The 22,345-nt window shown below is 51.8% G+C and overlaps 1 protein-coding gene across 1 annotated transcript in view; it reads right to left on the reverse strand.

The window, feature by feature from the left end:
• ABLIM1 (actin binding LIM protein 1) overlaps positions 1–22,345 on the reverse strand; it is a 364,303-nt gene that overhangs the window by 258,933 nt on the left and 83,025 nt on the right.

Consider the following 22,345-nt stretch of genomic DNA (forward strand, 5'->3'; position numbering starts at 1 on the left):
AACCAAACCGGGCGCACTTTTTTTGTTAACGCGTGCACAATCACCTCTCCTGGGTGCCCGATGCAATAAGCAAAGGAGCTGCCGCAAAGGACGCGCTGGGGATAAATTGTGCGTCCCTAGCGCGCCCATGGCGTCGGGCGCCCAGGAGCCGTGGCTGTGCGCGGGTTAGGAAAGCGGACACTCAGTTCACCAGCGTCTGCTGCAGCAGCTATTTCACCGGACGATACTAAGTAGGAAGAACCACAGAAAAGCAGGTGAAGTTTTTTTTTGGTTTTTAAGCTGAGCCCGTGACCTGAGGGAAGACATTGCACCTGCTCCAGGACAGTGGTAAAATGTTACGGGTTAAAAATTGCGCCTCAGGTGCCCGGGAATGTTTTACATCGCGGGGTAATAGCCAATAGCCTCGTTTACATGGTATTTACCCCCGATGAGCGCCATTAGCTAGGCCTTTCTTTGGACGCCTGCTTTGAACGCGCCGATCCCCTTATTGCAATGGTTGGGGGGGGGGTTAAAGATGTGCGTCCACCCGGGCTTAAGCTGGGAGCATTTTACTGCGCCGGCCTGACAGGAAGAAATGAAATATAAAACCTGCAGCCACATCACACCCAGTGCTGATCCTCGCTTTTATATCAGAGGACGCCAATCGATCACCCCCCCCCCCCCCGATGGAAGGGATCGGTTGGTGAAATAACATTAGGTCTACGTTTAACCGGGAAAGTAAAGATCCTGCAGGGCGGACTGGGCTGGCCCCTGGTCTCGTGACGCGGGCAGCACCGGCTCATTTTAGTCGCAGCTACGCCCCGGCCCGGCGAGCTCCCGCATCAGACCGTTTTTTATTTATTTATCGGGCTAAAGGCATTTCTTGGCCGGCTTTCGGGAATTACTCTGCCTTCAGCAGGTCCCCCCCCTCCGGTGCATCTGGGGAGCTCACGCAGAAAGCCTGAAAGTTGCAAAGCAGAGCCCACAACTTCGGGGAGAAGGGGGGGGGGGGAATAAAAGGGAAAAGCAGACTATAGGACAGATCCGAGCAGCCGCTCCGGAGGTTTCCGAGACTGGGAGCAGAGCCAATGCCCCGGGGACCCCCCCCCCTCAGAGTGTACAGAGGGGAAACGGCGGGAGCGAAGGCTCCACACCCGGAGAGAATCCGGACAGACAGCATTTACCTTTCTCCGTCCCCATGGCCACCGGACTCTGCCCTCCCCCACCGCCCGGCTCTCTGTCTGCTAAAAAAAAGGGTCCGCACCCCCAGACCCGCGCCTGGCCTCCCCGAGAATGTCCCTCGCCCCCGCATGACTGAGTCTGCAGGCCCCGGCGCATCTGGGACACCCTGCCCCCCCCCCCCCCCCCCGGGAAGTCTGCTTGCTCAGCCACCCCCACCGCGAGTGGGGATGTTTTCAAACGCGGGACTACACTTCCCAAGCTGCAACGGGGCCCAAGCAAAGAGCCGACGGTCCCTCTGAAAGGCTAGCGGTGGGCCACCTCGGGTCTGGGGTCCAGGACCACCGCCAGGAATGCACATGCCTCTATTGTATGCAAATCAAATCTCATGCATATTCATTGCAGCTATCCTGAAGACCCGACTGGCTGCGGGGTCCCCAGGACAGGTTCGGGGAGCCCTGGGATCAGCAGAAGTGCAAAGAAAGGCCACCAAAATATGCATTTGTTTCTATTTTCTAGGAAAGGCACAAGGCGGATTACAAAGAGGGAAGGGAACTGCAGTATCTGGGGGAGGGCACATAGGAACTGAATGAGTCTGCTGCAGCAAAAGCCAGGTGAGAAGAGTCTTAAGGACCCAAACCTGCCAGGAAAGGAGATGAGAGGGAGGGAGTATAATAGAGACATTCAAACACCTCAGCGGGTATAAATAATGCACCAGAAACAAAACCTGGTTCAGAGGCAGGAATGCTCTAGAACAGGTTTGGCCAACTCTGGTCCTCGGGAGCCACAAGCAGGCCTGGCTTTCAGGATATGCACAGTGCAGATGCAGGCGAGAGAGATTTGCATGCACGGCCTCCCTGGTAGGGAGACGCATCTGGCTATCCTGAAAAGCAGGCCCGTCTGTGGTCCCTTCAGGACCGGCGTTGGCCACTTCTGCTCTAAAACAAGCGATCGCAGTGTGGGGGGAGGGGTGGGGGCTGGCCTCAGGAGTGGCATCTGCCTCATGGGAAGGCTGGCGGATGCCCGACAGCGGCGGGGCAGATCCTTAGTGTTGTGGAAGCCAGGGGGGGGGGGGGGGCCACCTGAGGTCTGTGGCTTTACACCAGGAAGTACCCCGGGCAGAGGTGAGATGGACTTCCCTGTCCCTATCTGCCATCACGTTCCGTGCTTCTCAGTACGACCAGCAGTGCCCTCCTCCACTCTGTGCCCAGGCCCTTCCCTCCGCGGGTAGGTGGAAAGAGAAAACACGCAGAATAAAACATCGTTTAGGACCGAGAAACGCAGGAAGCTGCTGCCGCTTTGGTGCACATCTGGGTTGGGATGCCGAGGACTTCACGGTTTGCTGGAGAACTGTGCATCAGCAGCAGGAGCTGACTGGAGCAAAGCTAGGCCGACAAAAAAAAAATTTGCTGACAATCGCAAACGTTCGTAGCCGGAGAACGTTTCCGTCCAAACGTGGTCTGTGTTGACGAAGAGAACCCGAGGTTTGTTCCCACGGTTTAACTCGCTGACCCCTGCACGCTGCCGAATGGCACGGCAGTCTGCTGCTGGAAGCTGGAGACTCTGACTCTACCACTTAAAAGAGGCCCCTGACACTCTGTCAATGACCTTCAACTGACTGCAAGGTTTGCAGAGTACAAAGCATTGCAAATCCAGAGCCCACTCACTTATTCTACCCAGTGGAATGACTTCACAGAAGAGGCACTTACCAGCAGTCCCGGCCACCAAAACCAAACGGTTTATTTCACATTTGCTTTAACTATAACGCTGACCCCTGGCTCAGGCATTCTGTGTTTTTTAATGTCCTAGAAGGAAGCAATAGCAAAGACCAGCAGAGCGGAACAAACAGCAACCAGTTTTCTTTGATTCAGAAGCTGTTAAGGACATAAGAAGGGCCATGGGGCATCCATTGAGCTCCAACACTGGCCAGTCCAAGTCCCAGGTCCCTGACAGATCCCAAGAGGTACAGCCATTTCTTGTCACTCACTTCCAGGGATAATCTACCCGGATAATAATTTGCTATGGATTTTTTCCTCTTTTAAACCCTGCTATGCTCGTCCCCTTAATCACATCCTCTGGTAACAGATTACACAGCTTCACAGTGCGCTGAGTGAAAAAGTACTTTCTATGGTTTTATTCCCGGGGGAATTCTGAGCTATTGCAGTGCCCAGAATTTGTGCAGAATTCTCCTCGTGTGCAGAATTTATGCTTTGAGCACAGAATTTGGAAGAAAGACGCAGCTGGCTGGAGCAGAGTCCATCCAGCTCACGGCAAAGATCAGTGGGCCCAGCAGAAGAGGCAAGAAAGTTTGGGCACCTGTGTGAGAGAGAGGAAGGGTGCCTGTGAGTGTACATGTGAGAGAGCAGGGGAACTTGTGTAAAGGAGTATATGTGTGAGGAGAGATGTGAGAGTGTGTATGTCAGTGAGAGATTGGGAGCCTGTATATGTGAGTGTTTTGTGTGTTAGAGATGAAGCCTGTGTACAAAGGTGTGTGTGTGTGAGAGAGAGAGAGAAAGGTAGCCTTGTGAGACAGAGAGAAAGCCTATTTGAGGGTGTGTGTGCTGGAGAAAGGCAGCCTGTATGTGTCAGAAAGAAGAAGTCTGTGTGGAGGGGTTGTATGTGTGTACGAGAGAGGGAGCCTTGTGAGGGGGAGGTGCGTGCGAGAGAGAGGGAGCCTGTGTGATGGTGTGTGTGTGCGAGCGAGAGAGAGTCTGTGGAGGAGGGGATGTGAGAGAAACAGTGGGAGCCTGTGTGAGGGGCTGTAGAGAGGGGGGTCAAACTCTGGGATTGGGCAGCTGAGGGGTGGAAATAGAGTGGAAGGGGTTGAGCCTGGAGGGGGAGGGAAGAGATAATGGAGAATGGAGGGCAGAGTGAAAGGGGTCTGGCCAGGGGAGTAAGGAGAGAGGCAGAATGGACACTTACAGTGTATTTTTATGGGAATTCTGCTCCAAATATATAAAACTCTGCATTGAACTTTCCATCTTTTGTTACATTATAAACCGATATGATGTGTATTTTAATGTCGGTATAGAAAAGCTGTTAAATAAATAAATAAATCTTTCAGTAATAACTTGTCTGTATGAATTTTAAATTACCGTAATTACTCAAAGACTGTGATGTATATAGCATTATTCTGACCAATATAAAGAATGCAGAGTTTTGCAGAATTTTAGATTTTTGTTCGCAGATTTCCCCCAGGAGTCATCTGATTTGTTTTGAACGTGCTGGTTGTTGGTTTCATGGAGTGTCCCCCTGTTTTAGTATTATTGGACAGGTTATTTATCTGTTCCACCCTACTCATGATTTTAGAAAACTCTATCATTTCCCCTCTCAGCCGTCTCTTCTGCAAGCTGAAGAGCCCTGAGCCTGTCTAACCTTTTTTTCATAGGGGAGCTGTTTCATGCGGTTTCTCATTTTTGTCACCCTTCTCTAGTTCCTCTTTATCTTTTTCCGAGATGGGGGACCAGAACGATATGCAATACTCAAGCTGCAGAAGCTTTATGGTATCCCTCTGTTTTATCTTCCATTTATTTCCCGATCATTCTGTTCGTTTTTTTGATCGCCACTGCACACTGTATTGAGGACGCCAACGTGTTGTCCGCTATGATTTCAAGATCCTTTTCCTGGGTGATGACTCTGTTGCATGGTGCCCGACGTCATGCATCTGTCGTTGGGGATTCTTTTCCCCTCTGTGCATCGCTCTGCACTTGACCACATTAAGTTTCATCCCCCCTTTTTGGGTGCCCAGTTCTCCAGTCTTGCAAGGTCCTCCTGCAGGTTCCTCACAATCCACTCGTGTTTTAACTGCTTTGAATAATTTTGCGTCATCTGCAAATCTGATCACCTCATTCATTGCTCTCTCCCAGATCATTTACGAATATGTAAAACAGCACCGGTTCCAGGGTAGATTCCTTAGGGCGCTCCACTACTGCTTTTTCTCCCTTGGGGAAAACTGACCATTTAGCCCTACCAATTTACAAGAAGAACATCTCCTCCTATCCTATGACTTTTTAATTTTCTGATGAGTCTCTCGTGAGGGACTTTTGCCAAACGCTTTGTGAAAATCCAGACACACTATATATCCACCAGCTCACCCATACCCACATATTGACACCTTAAAAAAAATGCAGTACATTGGCAAGGCAAGATCCAGGTTGGCTCATGTCTATGTGGTCGGTGGTTCTGATTTTAAGAACGGCCTCTACCATTTTGCCTGGCATCAGCGTCAGGCTCACCAGTCTGTAGTTTTCCACACGTCCTGGTACACTTTCTACATTACAAACTGCGCTGCGGTTACTGCTAGAATTAACTTGCTCTAAGCGTTAAAAGCTGGTGACTTGGATTCTGGTGTGGGACACACAGAAGGGCCTTTTGGGCCCCTGGCACAGACTGCGCCTTTCCCGAGACTGCGCCCTGCGTGGAACAAAAGGTCTTTCTCACTGGACTACACTTCGTGCTCTTCGCATACGAGAGAAGATAGGAAGTGCGCAGAATGCCAGGGACACTCGGCCCAGTGCAGGAGCAGCCTAGTGGCTGAGAAGCGGGGGAAAGCCAGGACTGAAATCTTGCGTCTCCTGCTGATGCTCCTCATGCTCTTGGACAAAGTCGCTTCACCCGCCATTGTCTGAGGTGCAAACTAATACTGTCAGCCCTCTGGTGCAGGGACTTTCCTACCGTACATGCACTGCATCCTGCTTTGAGCTTGGGAACGGTGAGCAATTAAAGGCAAGATGCACATCCAGCAGCCTGGGCACGTCAAGCCCCCCCTTTCCTAGCTGTAGTTATATGTATTTTGCCACTAGAGAGAGAGAAGCCGATTACATGGGCTGCCTTTTTTTTAAAACTAACATGCCTTGTTGCTCGGGGGGGACAGGATGGGTATGGGGAGGGCTGGTATGGGACAGCCAGCACTGCAGGAAGCAGCCCACCCTCGCAGCCACTGGAGCAGTCCCTCTGCAGTAAAGGCTGGTGTAGAGCCGCACGGTCTTTTTCTAGCCCCCCCCCCCTCCCTCTTCTCTGTTGACCGAGGCCAACAGGACACGCTGTAGCCTCCCAGGCCCCCAGCCTATTGCAAGGAATAGGGAAAGAAGCATGTTAAAAATAAATAAATAAATAAAGCAAGCTAGGTTTTGTACTTTTAGTAAATAACAGGGGACCACTGGTGTTACAGACGTTCGACACCCTCCCCCCCCCCCCCCCCCCCACACGTGCACAGAAGCCCAGGTTATACAAAGGCAAAGGGACTTAATCCCATGGTCAGGTTCCCACCCCCCAGAGGTGCAAACCTGTCCTGGGGAGCCCAGAGCCAGTCAGGTTTCCAGGAAATCCATAATGAATATGCATGAGATCGATTAGCATAGGCTGGGTTTCCCTCTACCCTCAGAGAAAGCCAAAAGCCCCTCTTCCTCATGTAGCCTTATCTCTGGCTAATCTCGTGCCGGATTCCCGGCCTGGTAGGAATGTGAGATGTGGTCACTCCTTCCTAGCCTGGGCAGCCCCCCGTGCTGTGGAAAGTAATAACTGGGCCTTCAGGAAACAGGAGATGCAGAGTTGATCTTGCTTGTCTGCCAGGCTTCTGGTGTTAGGGGTTCCCTCTCTCGTATTTGTCTGTTCCCCGATTCGAGTTGTAGGACTGAATTATTTTCGCCGCAGATTGGGGATGGGAAATGGGGTTTTATAAGGATGGGGAGGGGAAGGGTTGGGGGGACCTTTGTGTTACTTGACTTGCTGAGGCTTTAGGGGGTCGTTCTGGGCTGGAGTTACGTATTTTATTGTGGTATCTGATCTGTAATCCTCTTTGTGCTCTCTGACACCGCGGAAGATTAAGTTTAATAAATAAGATACAGTTCATCCTTTTTACCACTAGAGGGTGCTCATTCTCATCCGGTGCCTGGGGTGCTAAGTTCCTGGGAGCCGATGCTTTCATTTGACCTTCAGAACGCACCCGATGTGGCCGATGCTGAAAAAAAAAAAGTGGAGTTGCAGAATAAATACTTGCCTGTTGAGCTGGTCTGAGCCAAGGAGCAGGCTGCGACCCGGCCAGGGAGAGTTATTCCATCTTTTCAGGTTATTAAGGGTGCAGGGATCAGGGCCGGAGCCTTCTCCGGGATTGTGGAATCCGCTGCCTCCAGGGATCCGGCAGGAGAGGGAGGATCCGGCCTTTCGTAGGGGGGTTCCCTAACCTCTGGGGTCGGGCGGGTCTGGCTGTTGATTTTGGGATCCGGTGGTGATGAGTTTCCTTGCCATTTGTTATGTTCTGTTTTTATTGTTCAGTTTGTCTCGTGTATGTTATCACGTGTATGGTTTATATTTATATTTATTTACTGGGGGGGGGGGTTTATACTTTCTATAGCAGAAAACCTGTGCTAAGCGGTTAACAGTAAAACACAACATCGCACTACAAGCACACCAACAACAATTGTGTTGATTTGGTGGATTTTGTGGGCAGTGGGGATGGACAGGCAGTTTACGAAAGTAATGAAATAAATGCAAATACAAGATGAGAGAGAATACATCATAATAAGATTACGGGGTACAGACGGGACAGTCGCAAGGACAGTGCCCCGGTTCTGGTGCTGGTCCGCACCAGCGTCTGCTCACATTACATCTCGGGCATGGTGGCAGCACACAATCTACCTTGCTGCTGCCGCAGCCACTGTTTCTTTCCTGGGAAGAATTTTCGGTTTTGTCTTTTTTTTTTTTTTTTTCTCTCTGCAAGCTTTGGGAATTGCGCATCTGCCGTCGCTCTGTATTTTGCACCGCACCGGAGGAGAATGTGTTCCTGGTTCCATAGCCCCAGGGGGCGAGGCTGAGCCGCTGAAGGGGGATGGGAGCGCGGCTCCGAGCGCCACGGGGCAGGGCTCGTCACTCGGCTGCCCAGTCGCAGCCGGCACAGGGTCCTTGGCCTCCGTTCGCGAGCGATGCCGGGGGAGGCCCAAAGACGTCCGCACAGGAACGACCCCGTTAAGGCCGCGCACAGCGACGTGGCCCCGGGGCTGGATATATCACGGCGCTCGGAGGAGCGGACACCGGGTTCCAGCTCCAGCAGCCGCAGACCGCACAGCATATTCTAAATACAGATACGGCAGCAGGAGGACACAGACAGATAACTGGGATATACCTATAGCTATATGTATACATATATATACATATATTTACATTTAATTACCCAGCACTCATCTTAGCTTCAGACATCTCCGCAGGGCAAAGCAGGGGGGACCGCACCCAAGACACTGCAGCTGCTTCTTGTGTTGGCGACGTGTGTTTCACAGGAGCACCGTCCGACCGACCCTCCCCTGGGACTCCCTGAAGGCGCAGCGGCTGGGACGAAGGACAGGACTCGGCTCGCTCTGTGCCAAGAAGTGACAAATAGTGCCACTCTGCACCTGGGATATACCGGGGTGGAGGGATGAGGAAACCATGCCAGGGTCTGTGTGAGAACGTGAGCAGACGGCTGCATCCCTGAGGAGCGCCAGCCCGCGCAAACGCCAACAGAGACGGCAGGGTCTCGGCCTCTCGCCCGCTTGTAGAGACACAACGCCCAACAGTGCGATGCCGAGATTCCCTGCAGAAGCTCTGCCAGGGACCCCGGGCCCCGTTCCCCCGTGAGTTCAGTGTCGCCGATGCAGCATCTTCCAGCCACTCTGCAATCACTCCAGAAACGGAGAGGTGAATGCTGCCTCCGCCACGGACGTGACCGTGAAACAACAAGAGGCTGGCTGACAGAATTACTACCCTGAGAACAGAACCATGAATAAGAGTGGTACTTAAAGGTGGGCGAGATTTAGAAGAAGCTGAACCGCCTGCAGACCCCGGAACCACGGGCTCATTCAGGGAAACTCCCAGCCCGGCTCTCTCGGAGCAGGGAAGGCGACCCTGCGAGGGAGACCGGAACAGGCAGGAAAGCAAGAAACCTGCAAAAAAAACTGGCAGGTGCCAGAGAAGACACGGAGGGAAAAAAAATCAGGAAACAGGATGTGGAGGCAGGGCCTGGTATTCAGGTGCTGCTGGCATTGTGTGTGCACGCGTGCGTAGCAGGAGAAGAGAGACTGAGTATACGCAGTGACATCGTGTAGCACCGTGCGCCCGGCACGTGCAGCGCGCGCCACCATCCACGCAGTGCCAGCACGTGCAGGGTGCTGCCCCTCGCGCCCGGCATATGCAGCGCGCGCCACCATCCACGCAGTGCCAGCACGTGCAGGGTGCTGCCCCTCGTGAATTGGCAGGGTGAATACACAGAGCAATGGAGGGGAAAGAGGAGTCAGGCGAACACAAAATCCTTCCGGTGTCCTCCTGTGGCTTCTGACGTAACCGAGTGCCACAAGAAGAGCGGAAATAAAAGCCCAGAAAGGGCTTAAATGTGAAGCAGGGCACCAGCGGCATCCGGACCTGCATCTCCCCCCCCCCCTCCCCCCCTCATCTGCTGTGATTTGAACTCCTTGCTGGGAATCCCTAGGAGATGAATGTCAGGTCAGCGGCGCTGCTGGCTCTCTGCTTATGCCAGCGGCACAGGGTCGCCCAGCCCTGTGCCAGCGTGCCACGCAGGCACAGGGCTGGGGATTTTATCGGCCGGCGCCGTGGCGGCGCCGTGCAGCTGTCAGAACGGATCCGAGCAGATTTAAGCCCCTCCGAAAGGAGGGAGAGACTTCCCTCCCCGGGGACCGCGAGATGATCTCACTCTCATGGAGCCATTCCACCGCCTGGAGGCAACCTGGGTGGAGGACCAGGAGGCGGGCAACCGTTCCTCCAGCCTAGCCTTGGCCTTCTGCTGGCTAAGAAACACTGCTTGAATAATGAGATTTATGTACACAGCTCCTGTGGTATAACGGCAGACAGGAGGCATCACACGTATGTCTGGGGGGCAGGCAGGGAGAGCGACTGGCTGAACATTAGAAAGCAGACCTCATACTCCTGGTGCCGCAGCTCAAGGCTGCACTACTTTTGATGAACACCGTGTCAAACCCCTGGAGCACATCTGCTCCCTCATGCTGGCTTCCATTAGCACACAGTAGACGTCTGATGCGGCTGTATCCATTCGTTTTGGACTCTGCCCCATTCTATCCCTTCATCCTTCCGAAGGCTTTGCGGATATATTTCACTAAGGCAGCTAATGGACAAAGCAAGCACGCACTTTTCAGCCCAACCCAATCTCCAAACACAAAGTACCAGTACATCCCGCATAACTTGTGTCTGAAGACTGGTTACTGGGCAGAAAAAATGCAGGCACGTACCGTACGTCGTCTCAAATGAAGGGCATAAAGTGCGTACACTAGCAACGCACGCACATTTTTCAAAATCACACGTGCACGTGGCTTTTTCTTCCCCGACCAATTTACAGCCCGCCTTCACCACCACGCCCTTTTTAATGCATCTAAAGTCTGCGTGTACATTTAGGCGGCTGGCAATCCACCTGGGCAGCCTCAGCCGATTTTACCTGCCTAGGAAAGGTGCCAGGTAAGACTCTGAAACTTTGCCTCTTTAACACTCGGCATATAAAAGAATCCTGACGAGATATGGAGCTCATCCTTAGAAACCCGGAGGGGACAGTGGATGACCGGCAGGTGGCAGGACATTTGGGGAACAGTGACCACAACATCTCCCATCTCAACCAAGCCACTCACTCAGATCCCTGCCAGCAATCTTCCCTTACAAATCCAGACGCAACAAGCAACTACGCTCCTGCGGATCCCTTCCGAAACCAGCTGAACCTCCCCCGACACTATACAGATACCTACAAGGAAGGCCCAACGTCCCAGAACACCCCTTCACCCTACATCCTCCTACATACATACTCGTGTACTTTATCTCACTCTTTAAAAGATAGCAAACCTGTGAGACACCTGAGCACTGCAAGACTCAACTAACAACAAAACATGGCTTCAACCCCCACCAAATCTCTTCAGAACAAAATCAAAAACAGATACCTGATTAACATCCCACTCATGAAGCACATGAAAAACCTATTTTATCTCACCTTCTTTCTGATTAACGCCCAATCATTAACAAAAAAATTCATGCTAATATCAGACATAATACTAGATTCTCAAGATCCCCCCCACACGCGTCTCTCCTTTGATTCCTGCTTCATCCACCCCTTTCTTCTTTCCTGTACTCTTACCCTTGGCGGGGGTAATTAGAAATGCTCTGCATTTACTTTGAGTGGATTCTTTGGCTTTAAGACTCTTTCTCCCCCCGATATTTTGCACCCTAACCCCTCTCGTTATGTCTTAGCTTGGTACAATTCCAGTGAAACAAGCGGATGGGAGGCCTCCTTCACTCAGCCTGGTCGCCAGAAGACTCTTGTGCTTTATTGCGTTCCACCTCTTCTGCAGACGGCTCTTGCCTGCAGAATTACTTCTCTGCGCGCCCTCTCCAGAGCTGCAGTGCCCAGTCCCCGTGCGAACCCCGTTCCTCCTTCCCAGCGGCGACCCCTGCTGGTGGGTCCAGGAGCTGGGGCAGGGTCCAGAGGGCTTGCGAGGAGGAGGTCAGGGATTACCCTGGGGAGGTGTGAAGGAAGGCCCCGGGTGGGCTCTGACTGGGCAGCTCGCGGCCATGGATTTATTTAAATTTCGCTGAGCTGCAATGCTTGGCTTGGAGAGGTTGGACGTAACTTCACTGCAGTCATCGGATGGCCGATTCATCACGGCTTCAAAATATTGGTTGAGAGGGAAAAGAAAGTTTATTTTGTGGTTTTGAAGTTTCAGTTGTAGCTTTAATTAAGCAATTAGGTAAACACATATTAAGGGGATAAGCCTTGGTAAAAGGCCAGGAAAAGTCAGGGGCAGGGCTGTCCCTGAGGGCCAGTAAACGGGGGTGGGGGGGTGACTGCTCCGGTCCCCGCACTCCCAGCTCCCCACGCCTCCTGCTCTCCCTGCTGCTGGCAGAAGGACAGCACCAGTGCCTCTTCACTGCGTCTGCCTCCTCCTCGGATCACAGGGTGCCGGCGGGCTCTGTGAGGCTCAGACTCTGCATTGCAGCCAGCAGGCGAGGCAGAGAGGGAGGGGAAGGCTTTCATTCCCTTGCAAAAAAATAAAAATAAAAAAGCATAGCGGGGGCTTACCCGCTGTCCCAGGTCAGCCCTGGCAGTAAAATCTCAGGACCAGCAGTTCCCAGTCCCATCATTGCCAGGATCAGGCCTTCGGAGGGCGGGAACTGAGGGTGGAGAGGAGAAGTGGGGGATTCTTATCCAGGGCCATTCAGAACCTCGTCGCCCGGTCCAGAGGGGGCTCATCCTCCCCACCACCACCGTTACAGGAGGGAGATGCCGGGCCCGCAGGAGAACCGCGGGCGAGGTCAGACGCCGCACAAAAACGAGACAACTCGCACTCTCCTTGTGGCCGGCACCGAGGCAGCGTGGCCCATAGGGCAAGCTTGGGTTTTTTTCTTGACACCTTTTCGGAAAGTAAACGCACGACTCAGGCAGCGGCCCGGTAAACGCTCGCGAGGAGGACCCCAGACGGGAAGCTGGGAGCCGCGGCCCTTCTTAAACGCACGGCGCCCGCCCAGCACTTCTGGCGCGAGCGAACGCCAGGGGCCGGCACGCGCGGTTATGTTTCGCCCGCAGCAGCCCGAGAGCGGGGAGCAGGGACGGCGAGGCCCGCGGGGGCCCCTGGAAGCCTTCGCGCCCTCCCTCCCGCCCAGCGCTCCACGGGGTTCACCTTGGGCAAGTCCTTTAACCTTCCATTGTCTCAGCTACAAAACCTAGGGGTCATTTGCCGTGCCCCCCAGTATTTTACCACGGGTGGGGGGTGCGTTCCTGTAGTATTCGTCCCCTCCACGGCGCGATAGCCCAGCAGCTTTCACACAATATTTTTGTCTCGCGAGAGAAAATATCAGAGGGGAAAAGGCAAAAAATGACACAATGGTGAGCCCACTTCATCCGAGCCGCCATCTTCTGAAAGGGTCGGCAGAGGCCCTTAAGCAACCTCCCCTCCCAAAATGTAAAAGATCCACCCTAGGAGGCGGCCCCAAAAAGTAAAATGCGTAAGAATAGCAAAGTCGCATAAGGACACCCCCGATCCAGAGAGGTCCCCCCCCCCACGTCACTCTCCTGACCTCCCTCCCCCCGGGGTCTGGTAGTCTAGTCAGGCCCGGAGTAGCCCCTCGGCTCTGGGCACTGCCCGGCCTTTGCCCCCGTCACATGACAGGCTGAGCACCGCCATTTTGGAAGAAGGCAGTTGGCCTGGGCCCCACTTTGCCACCAGGGACCCCAGTAAACTACCGAGGACATACTGTAAGGTGTGGGGGGTCTTGAGGGTGTGCTAGGGTGGAGGGGCTCGGGGGGATAGGTGACTCCTAAGGGGAGGGGAACCTCTTTGGATCGGGAGTAACTTTTTGTGACAGGGGAGGGGACTGGGAAGGGACGGGGCACTGCCACGTGACTTAGCTTTTATTTTACTTATTTTGGGCAGCTTCTAGAAGTGGCGAGAGTCTAACCAGAAATCCCAGGGTGTTTTTTTACACGTTGGGAAGATGTTGGTTAGGGCCCCACGTGGCCCTTTAAAATTCAGGACAGAGGCACCAGAATGCGCATTAGCGTCCTGACCTGATGCCTCCGAGGAAAGTTAGCGGTAGCTGTAGCTACCTTTCTGGAAAATAACGCAGCTGGCATCATTTTCTTAGCATGAGATTAAGTATGTATGAGCTGCCTTGCCCGTATTTGCAAATTGTATGCATGCAGAACAACTTATTTAAATAGGCATGGGGTTTTGTTTGGGGGAGGGGGGGAGAAAATCACACAATATAGAAAATATCAGGAGATATTGCTGTGGTAAGCATATATTGTGTGATAAACAGCATTTTTGTGCAATAAACATGTTTTTTCGTGCATTAAATGCTTACCACTGTTTTATAAATATTCCCCTTAGATTGTAAACCCTCTGGGAATAGGAAAATAACTACTGTACCTGAATATAATCTGCTTATTTAAATAAAAAAACAATAGAAGACACCATGTTATTACAACTGATTACAAAGCAAGAACTGAAAGCTGACCAATCGCATCTGAATCGCCTGCTTTCATTAAGCTATTAAGAAGTTCAGGGAGTACTTTTGAAGTGGGCTCTGCGTTCCTATGCACAATAAAACCAATGTTTGAACCATAAGATATAATTTTATCACAGCTCAGCACATCATCTCCGTTTGGGAACCCTAAAATAGATTAGCATGTATGTTAATCTAGAGGCCTGATGGACCGTAATCACCTACCGGCTCCCCACTTCCTAACTCGCCCTTACCCAGTGCAGGCACTACCCCAGCCAAAATATTTACCGCTTCCATAAATCGTTTAGCTCCGTAGACTCCGTAGCGTTCTCCCGCTTATCAACGTCTTCCTCAACATCATTCAAGTCCACAGACTGCGAGGGAGTCAACAAATGAGGAGGCTGGGGAACTACTGACCGGTCAGCCTCAGCCACGGGGACATTCTCGGAAGGAGAGCGAACTTATCTACCATCCGGTGGGCTGCAAGGTCCGAGGCAGCATGGTTTTTACCAGAGAAACATAAGTATCTAACTAATCTGATTGTTTGGATTGGGTCTATTTATTTATTTAAGGGTTTTATATACCGACATTCATCGGGGATTTCACATCGGTTTACAATAAACGAGAAACCACGCTTAAGATGCGCTTGACAAGTAACGTGAAAAACAGGTACATACAAAGCCAGTACCAGAATAAATGTCTATGTGCCTATAAGAAATATGTATAAGACTGAGGATATTGTATATAAAGGTAACTTACGTGCATAGCACTAGATTTATTTACAGTAACTTACAAAGTTGCTTATACTGGGAAGGTTCCAGTTAGTTAAAGGCAGTAAGGAGACGTGCGGCATGGACGAGAAAGGATTGGTACAATGAGAAGCTTGGAGTTAGGCAGGGGCAGGAGGAAAGGAAAAGGGGGGTAATGAGAATGGGATGGAGGAAGAGCGCTCGATGTGATCTACTTGGATTTCAGCAAAGCGTTTGATAGAGTCCCGCACAGGAGGCTGGTGAATACAATGACAAGTCTGGGAGTGGGCGACAAAGTGCTGGAGTGGATTACAAATTGACACAGACTTTTAAATACCTTAAAGGTATAAATAATGCACAAGATTTAAGCCTTGTCCAATGGAAAGAAAACTGTAGACTTAGGGGTCGTGATTTGAAACTCGAAGGGGAGTTTCTCAAGGACAATGTCAGGAATATTTATTTCTTCACGGAGAGGGTGGTAGATGCAGGGAACGAATGCCCTCCTGGAAGAGGGGGAGAAGACCAGAACAGTATCGGGATGGACACAGAGGATACCTAGGGGGCTGAAGGACAGAAATGGGTCGACTGGTTTTAGCTTTAGGTATAACATTTCTACATGAAGTAACCTGCGTGGAGCGGCAGTTACCACCCTGAATAAGATATGGGGAGGCAGGGCAACCTGCATGGAGTTACCACCTAAGCAACTTGCTGGCCAGCCTGGATGGACCATTTGGGTCTGGATCTGTACTACTATCCATTCCCCCAATCATTCACCTCCATGCACTCTAATGGCAAGTGCCTCTTAAATAACATTTAAGTGCAAGAGAAAGCTCTCCTGCATTAGTGATTCTGCAGGTTTGGGTGATGTCGGGGGTATACAGGGCACACTGCTAAGGGCCTCTGTGTTGAACCGATGGTTTCCTTTCCGTAAAGGTTCTCAGGTTTTAGCTGCCCGATGTGAGAGAATTAGCAGCTCAGCATCCTTAGTCTGATTTTTTTCATTGCCTTTGAGAAGCTGCATTATTACTTCATTGTAGCTTTGGATTACACCGAGAATAACAACACGGGGGACCACGAGCCCAGCTCTTCCCAACCACATTTCCTGAACAGTGAATGAAAGGGATCACCCTGAGTTTTTCCAGTATAGCTACCGCACGTCACAGGAGCTGAGGAGAGTCTGCAGCAAGACAAGAGCAGGCGGCGCGGGCAGAGCTTCCTCACTTACTGGCACTGCCGGGACCAGCCCAGAACCCAGAATTCTGCTCCGGCGCGGGCTGCCCGGGGATGAGATGCAGGACGCCGGCAGCCTGCCCGTCCCTCCGGTTCCTCGGACGTGCCCCCTCACTTCGGCCAGAGCCGCACAGCCTGCCCAGCAGGCCCGGGGAAGCCGGCATCTCTCCCACAGCAAAACCCAAAAGCAGCTGGGTCCCCGGCCACCTCCTGCTGATCCCTGTGTCTTGGAGCTTCACCTCCTTCCCCTCCTGCCTGCTAAGGAGATTAGGGGAGATATATTTGTAGGGATTATCTTCGAGAGATTAGATAGGAAGGCTTGGTCAGGTGACCACCACCTGAAACCATTATCGGGCCACAAAGAAGCAGGGGGTATCAGCCTTTAAGCAAAATTATCTATCTACAGTGCAACAGGGGAATCTGAGGTACTACGAAGATTAGTTTGCAAAAATCTAAGTTTATTTAAAACTCTTTCATTGAGAAGCCACCTGTGACGAGATAATCCCCTCCTCACCCCAGGATCAAGGTAACCCCAGAGCTGGGGAGTTCAGGCACCAGACCTAGGCAGACCAGCAAAGGAAAGAAACAGAGGGTGAGAACTACAACTCCCATCAGTGACCTGGACTGGAAAAGTCAATGGGGCTCTGGGGGCGGAGCCTCTGAGTGCAGGGTGGCTGGAAGCTCTGACCTTACAGGGAGACGGGGGGGGGGGGGTGTCAGGCAGAAAGGCAGGAGGAGGAGGGAACGGACCGCAGTAGACAACCAGCCACAAGGAGGCGGACTTTGAGTTTGGAGGGGCCGATGGAGACAAAGGGACGGGAAGTGCCCGGGACTGATCATTTGGAGCTGGGTATTTTCAGAAATTGTTTTCTGCCGTAAACTGTGCAGTTGGGCCCAAGCCGCGCTGTGCGTGAGAATACGGAGGTGTTCGAGCCCTTTCTCTCCTCTGCCTTTTCAAGGGCTTCTTTGGGACCCATCTCTGCTGCATGAATTCAGCCGGGGAGGCTATCAAAGCCCGGCTGGGAGCGGACAGGCCTGGGCCCGGCAAACGGGTTTATCTGGGGGCGGGGAACACTGTTTATGGTTTTCCTCTCCTTATTTATTTATTTATGGATATTTATTCCTTTTGAACTGTACCTCTGGGAAAGGAGCTAAGAGTTTCAGGAGAGCGAGGCCCGCAGAGCAGCCCCCCAGCGGTTAAGACGAGAAACCGGGCCAGGGCCGTGAACCCGCCTGCCAGGCCCAGCATTTAGAAAGGAAACTGTGCACGTCCGCTGTCAACGCGAGCCAGAAGGGGCAGGGCAACGACCTGCTGGGGCCCGCCCCGAGGTAGAGACCGGGACACGGCGCTCTGGTGCCAAGCAACTGTACCCTGCTTGAGAAAATCCTGTCCTGCTCTGTACAAGGGGAACCGGCTGCGGAAGCCCAGCCTGTGTTCACGTTCCAAGCCTCCGATGCAAAACGCGAATCCATGCACCCAGCGTGCAGGATGCATTTCCAGCTTTGACCCTTCACATTCTCCCCCACTAACCAAGCACAGGGCATCACAAAGTCTTCCACTCCTGCCTGTAACCACCAGTAAAGTGCCCTGGGAGCCCCGAACCCTCAGCGTGAGCTGCAGTGAGGAATCCTGGGGCAGCGTCTTCAGTAACCCGGAGAGGTTCATAAAGAACAAGGGGGCGTCCGGGAGGAGGACCCCCGAGGTTTGCTTGGGGAGCGTCCCCCAGGGAAGGCCCTCCGTTCATCTCTCAGCTGCTGAACACACGGACTGGATCTTTTAACAAATTAAATTCCATTTTCCAGCCCACAAGCAGGGCCTAGGGTAGCGTTTCCCAGCCTTTTCACGCCCGCGGCCTCCCTTATGTTGTGTGGCACAGAGCGGGCCGCGACGACGTGGAGAGGCGCCAAAGGAAACGCCAGGAACGCACCCTCAGCCCCTCCAGTCTCTCCGGGGGGGGGTGAGGACGTGCACGAAGCTGTCCCGGGGAAGAGCAGGCAGAAGCTGGCGTGGCACACATAGGGCCGGATTTTCAAAGCTCTACGCGCGTGAATCAGCTTACGCGCACTGGGAATGTTTTCAAAGGCCCGGGGACGCGTCTAAGTCCCGGGGCTTTACTAAAGGGGCGGGGCATGGGCGGGGTCAGAGGCCTCCGACAGAGCGGCCGTGTGATGCTGTGCCGGGGATCGGGTGCCGGCACTTGCCCGGCGCGCACAACTTACTTCAACCCCAGGGCTGAAGCAAGTTTAGAAACAGAAGAAAGAAAAAGATAGGGGGGGGGGGGAGGGAAGGTGGTGTGGGGGGTAGGGAAGTTCCCTCTGAGGCACGGGCAAGTTATAAAATCGGGCGTACATGTGTGCGCGCCGGGTAGTGCACACAACTTGTACGCCCGCGCGCTGTTCTGAAAATCTGCCCCATAGTCAGTTCCATTAATTAACTTCTCCTAAGAACATAAGAAATTGCCGTGCTGGGTCAGACCAAGGGTCCATCAAGCCCAGCATCCTGTTTCCAACAGTGGCCAATCCAGGCCACAAGAACCTGGCAAGTACCCAAAAACTAAGAAGATCCCATGCTACTGATGCAATTAATAGCAGTGGCTATTCCCTAAGTAAACTTCATTAACAGCTGTTAATGGACTTCTCCAAGAACTTATCCAAACCTTTACTGAACCCAGCTATACTAACTGCACTAACCACATCCTCTGGCAACAAATTCCAGAGCTTTATTGTGCGTTGAGTGAAAAAGAATTTTCTCCGATTAGTCTTAAATGTGCTACTTGCTAACTTCATGGAATGCCCCTAGTCCTTCTATTATTCAAAAGTGTAAATAACAGATTCACATCTACTCGTTCAAGACCTCTCATGATCTTAAAGACCTCTATCATATCCCCCCCCAGCCATCTCTTCTCCAAGCTGAACAGCCCTAACCTCTTCAGCCTTTCCTCATAGGGGAGCTGCTCCATCACCTTATCATTTTGGTTGCCCTTCTCTGTATCTTCTCCATCGCAATCTTTTTTGCGATGCGGCGACCAGAATTGTACACAGTATTCAAGGTTTGGTCTCACCATGGAGCGATATATTTTATTTTATTTATTTATTTATTAATTTCTATACCGGCTTTCACGACCAAAGGTTGCATCAAGTCGGTTTACATTTAACAAGTCGTGCAATAAACATAGAACTAGGGTAATTGAACTGGTGCAGAAAATAATAGTTACAATGAACAAGGAAATTACCAACTGGGATAGGAGGAAAAAAGAGAAAAGGGACAGGAATATTTACATAGTAAAACGCATTTACAGTGAATATTTACATAGTATGCAATAAAGGATCTGTGTCAAGAGCTAATATAGAGGATGTCAAGAGCTAATATAGAGGCATTATGATATTTTCCATTTTATTAACCATTCCCTTCCTAATAATTCCTAACATTCTATTTGCTTTTTTGACCGGTGCAGCGCACGGAGCCGACGATTTTAAAGTATTATCCACTATGATGCCTAGATCTTTTTCCTGGGTGGTAGCTCCTAATATGGAACCCAACATTGTGTAACTATAGCAAGGGTTATTTTTCCCTATATGCATCACCTTGCACTTATCCAGATTAAATTTCATCTGCCATTTGGATGCCCAATCTTCCAGTCTCACAAGGTCTTCCTGCAATTTATCACAATCCACTTGTGATTTAACTACTCTGAACAATTTTGTATCATCCGCAAATTTGATCACCTCCTCCCCTGCTGCTGCTGCCAGCACTCGATGCGCTCCGTCTCTCACTCAGCCTGGGCACGGGACAGGGGCTGGAAGGACTCAACCATGGGGAAGATGAAGCACTGCCTGCCCCGTCCGTGCTGATCAAAGCGGGTCCCAGCTATCCGTGCCCTGCATGCCAGCCCATTAATCGCCTCGCTCCGGGGCTCGTGCCGCGGCGAGGAAGACGAGGCACGCATCATTACACACGTTCTCAGGAAGGCAGACCCAGGCCAGCGCCGAGAGCGCTGGCCTGGGTCTGACATTTCCCTGGCGCACCGGTGCCACGGCACACTGGTTGCCTGGTTGACAGCCTGCGCTCCGTTTTGCTCTGATGGCTCCTTATTTCAACAGTAAGGATATTATTGCTTGTGGTTCCAGGAATAAAGGGGTTTTTGTTTTTTTTAAATATTATTATTAATAAACTAAAACTGGATCTCTAGAAATAAAAGATTTTTCTCTTAATAAACTGAATCTTTAGGAATGAAGGACATAGCTTAATAAACAGAGGCTGAGAAATGTAAGACTTCTCTGTTAATAAGTTGTGATAAGTAATTTGATTTGTATGCATTGCTGCGTTTGCATCGCTGTACGTAGAAGTTAAGATATGACAGGCAGCAGGGTGTCCAAGTCCTCTGCAGTGCTGGTATGGTAGAATGCTTCTTAATAGACTACTTAGCCTGAACGTCGCTAAACCTAATTTACTATTTTGTGCACTCAAAAATGCAAATCCTCCCAATTTCTTTATATTTAATTTGGGCAAAATCAACCCCTCCCTCCATCCAATAAGCTTTATCCAGAGCTTGTATAAGGGGGAGGAATGGACCCCTCTACTGGTAAGAGACAGGAACTGCAGTTGAGGATGACAGAGCCTCTATTGCCCGGTTAATAGTAGCTATTTTTTGCCTAATTAGTTGAGCAACTGCCCATTAGAAAGAGGGTTGCTGGCTGCAATCCCGGATTCAGCAAATTTCCTCATAGTGTCATGCATGACACAGGGAACAGCTGAAAAATAACATATTTCCATAATGCATCCCAAGCAGCGCTGTACCTAACAGCTGCACCTGTCATTCGCACCCGCCCAGCACTGTACCTTCACTCGCTGCTGTACTAACACCTGCACAGCGTGTCACTCGCACTAGAGCGCTGTACCTACCACCCAACATCTGGCAGAGCACCGTACCTTACACCAGCACAACAGCTGCAGCGCCAACGTATAATCCAGTCTCTGTAATATCCATGCTGATAAAGACAAATCATGAATCCATCAGCAAGACCGGGAACAGACTCCCCCCGGAAGCGCGGCACAGGATCAATTCTGGGTCAATAGCATCTCACTGTTACCAGAACAGGCACCGTGTACGGCCAAGGTCACCCGGGCCTGCCTGCCTGCTGTGCAGGGGCCAGGATTTGCCCCTCCCAGGATCTGTGCCCCTGCTACGTAGATGCCACAGCGGAGAGGCTGGCATTCTCTGTAGAGAACTGAAGTCTGAAAAATGAAATGCCTGGGCTTTCCTGGCACCCCAGAAAGAAACCTGAAGTTAGCCACTAGCTGCAGGTTCCCAAACTTGGTACAATAATCAACTAAAGAGCAGCAGAGAGCATTGAACCCAAATGGTCTTTCGGGGTCTACAGCAGCCAGGAGCAGCAGGGGGAGCCCCTCAGAGAAAGGTCCCTCCGCTCAGACTCACTCCAAGCCGGGACAGCAGGCAGGAAGGGGCTCGGGAGTAAGAGTTAGTCTCTCTTCCTTTATCTTTAAGGGAGGTTTAATGCCTGGGCTGGAGGGGTGGTGCATGAATACCCCTCCACCTCATATTATACAACTTCTTACCCTCTGCCCGATGGCCAAGAAGGAAGCTTTCTCTACCACTGCATCTTAACCAGATAAAAGGCTGAGACGCAATCAGACAGCAGCACAAGTAACCCCTGTGTATGTGACCGAAGGGAAAGCAAGCCAGAGACCTCGGCCTGCGGCAGAAAACTCTTCCACATGCATTAACCCTTCCAAGTGTTCCCATCGGAGAAATGGGGGCCCAGCTGCCGGTCCCAAATGCTCCTTCCCTAGCACACTTCTCAGACCCCGCATTCTGCCCAGGTCCTCGCCTGCTTGCACTTTTTCAGAATTTTTTTTTTTTTTCTAATTCTTCACCCTATTACCGGGCAGCCATAAAAGACAAAGCGCCCCAAAGATCCACGCTTCTGGACCCTCCACCAGCCTGAACTCTTCTAGAGCCTTCATGACATTTCCAGACACTGAGCTCTGCATTTTCCAGAGCCTCTGCCGTATCCTGTGACCTCCAGCCCAAGGGTACCTCACGCTGCGGCAAAATCCCCAACCGGGTCTGGAAAAGTCCCCGGGGGGGGGGGGGGGGGCCGTGACAGCCCTCGGAGATTGACCTTCTCAGCACCCACACACCTTAGCAGGTACTCAGCCTCCCCACCTCATCCACTGCGCTTAGACAGCTGCAGTCACCACACAA

The sequence above is a fragment of the Rhinatrema bivittatum genome, chromosome 7 (genome assembly GCF_901001135.1).
Source record: "Rhinatrema bivittatum chromosome 7, aRhiBiv1.1, whole genome shotgun sequence".
In the NCBI taxonomy this organism is placed as follows: Eukaryota; Metazoa; Chordata; class Amphibia; order Gymnophiona; family Rhinatrematidae; genus Rhinatrema; species Rhinatrema bivittatum.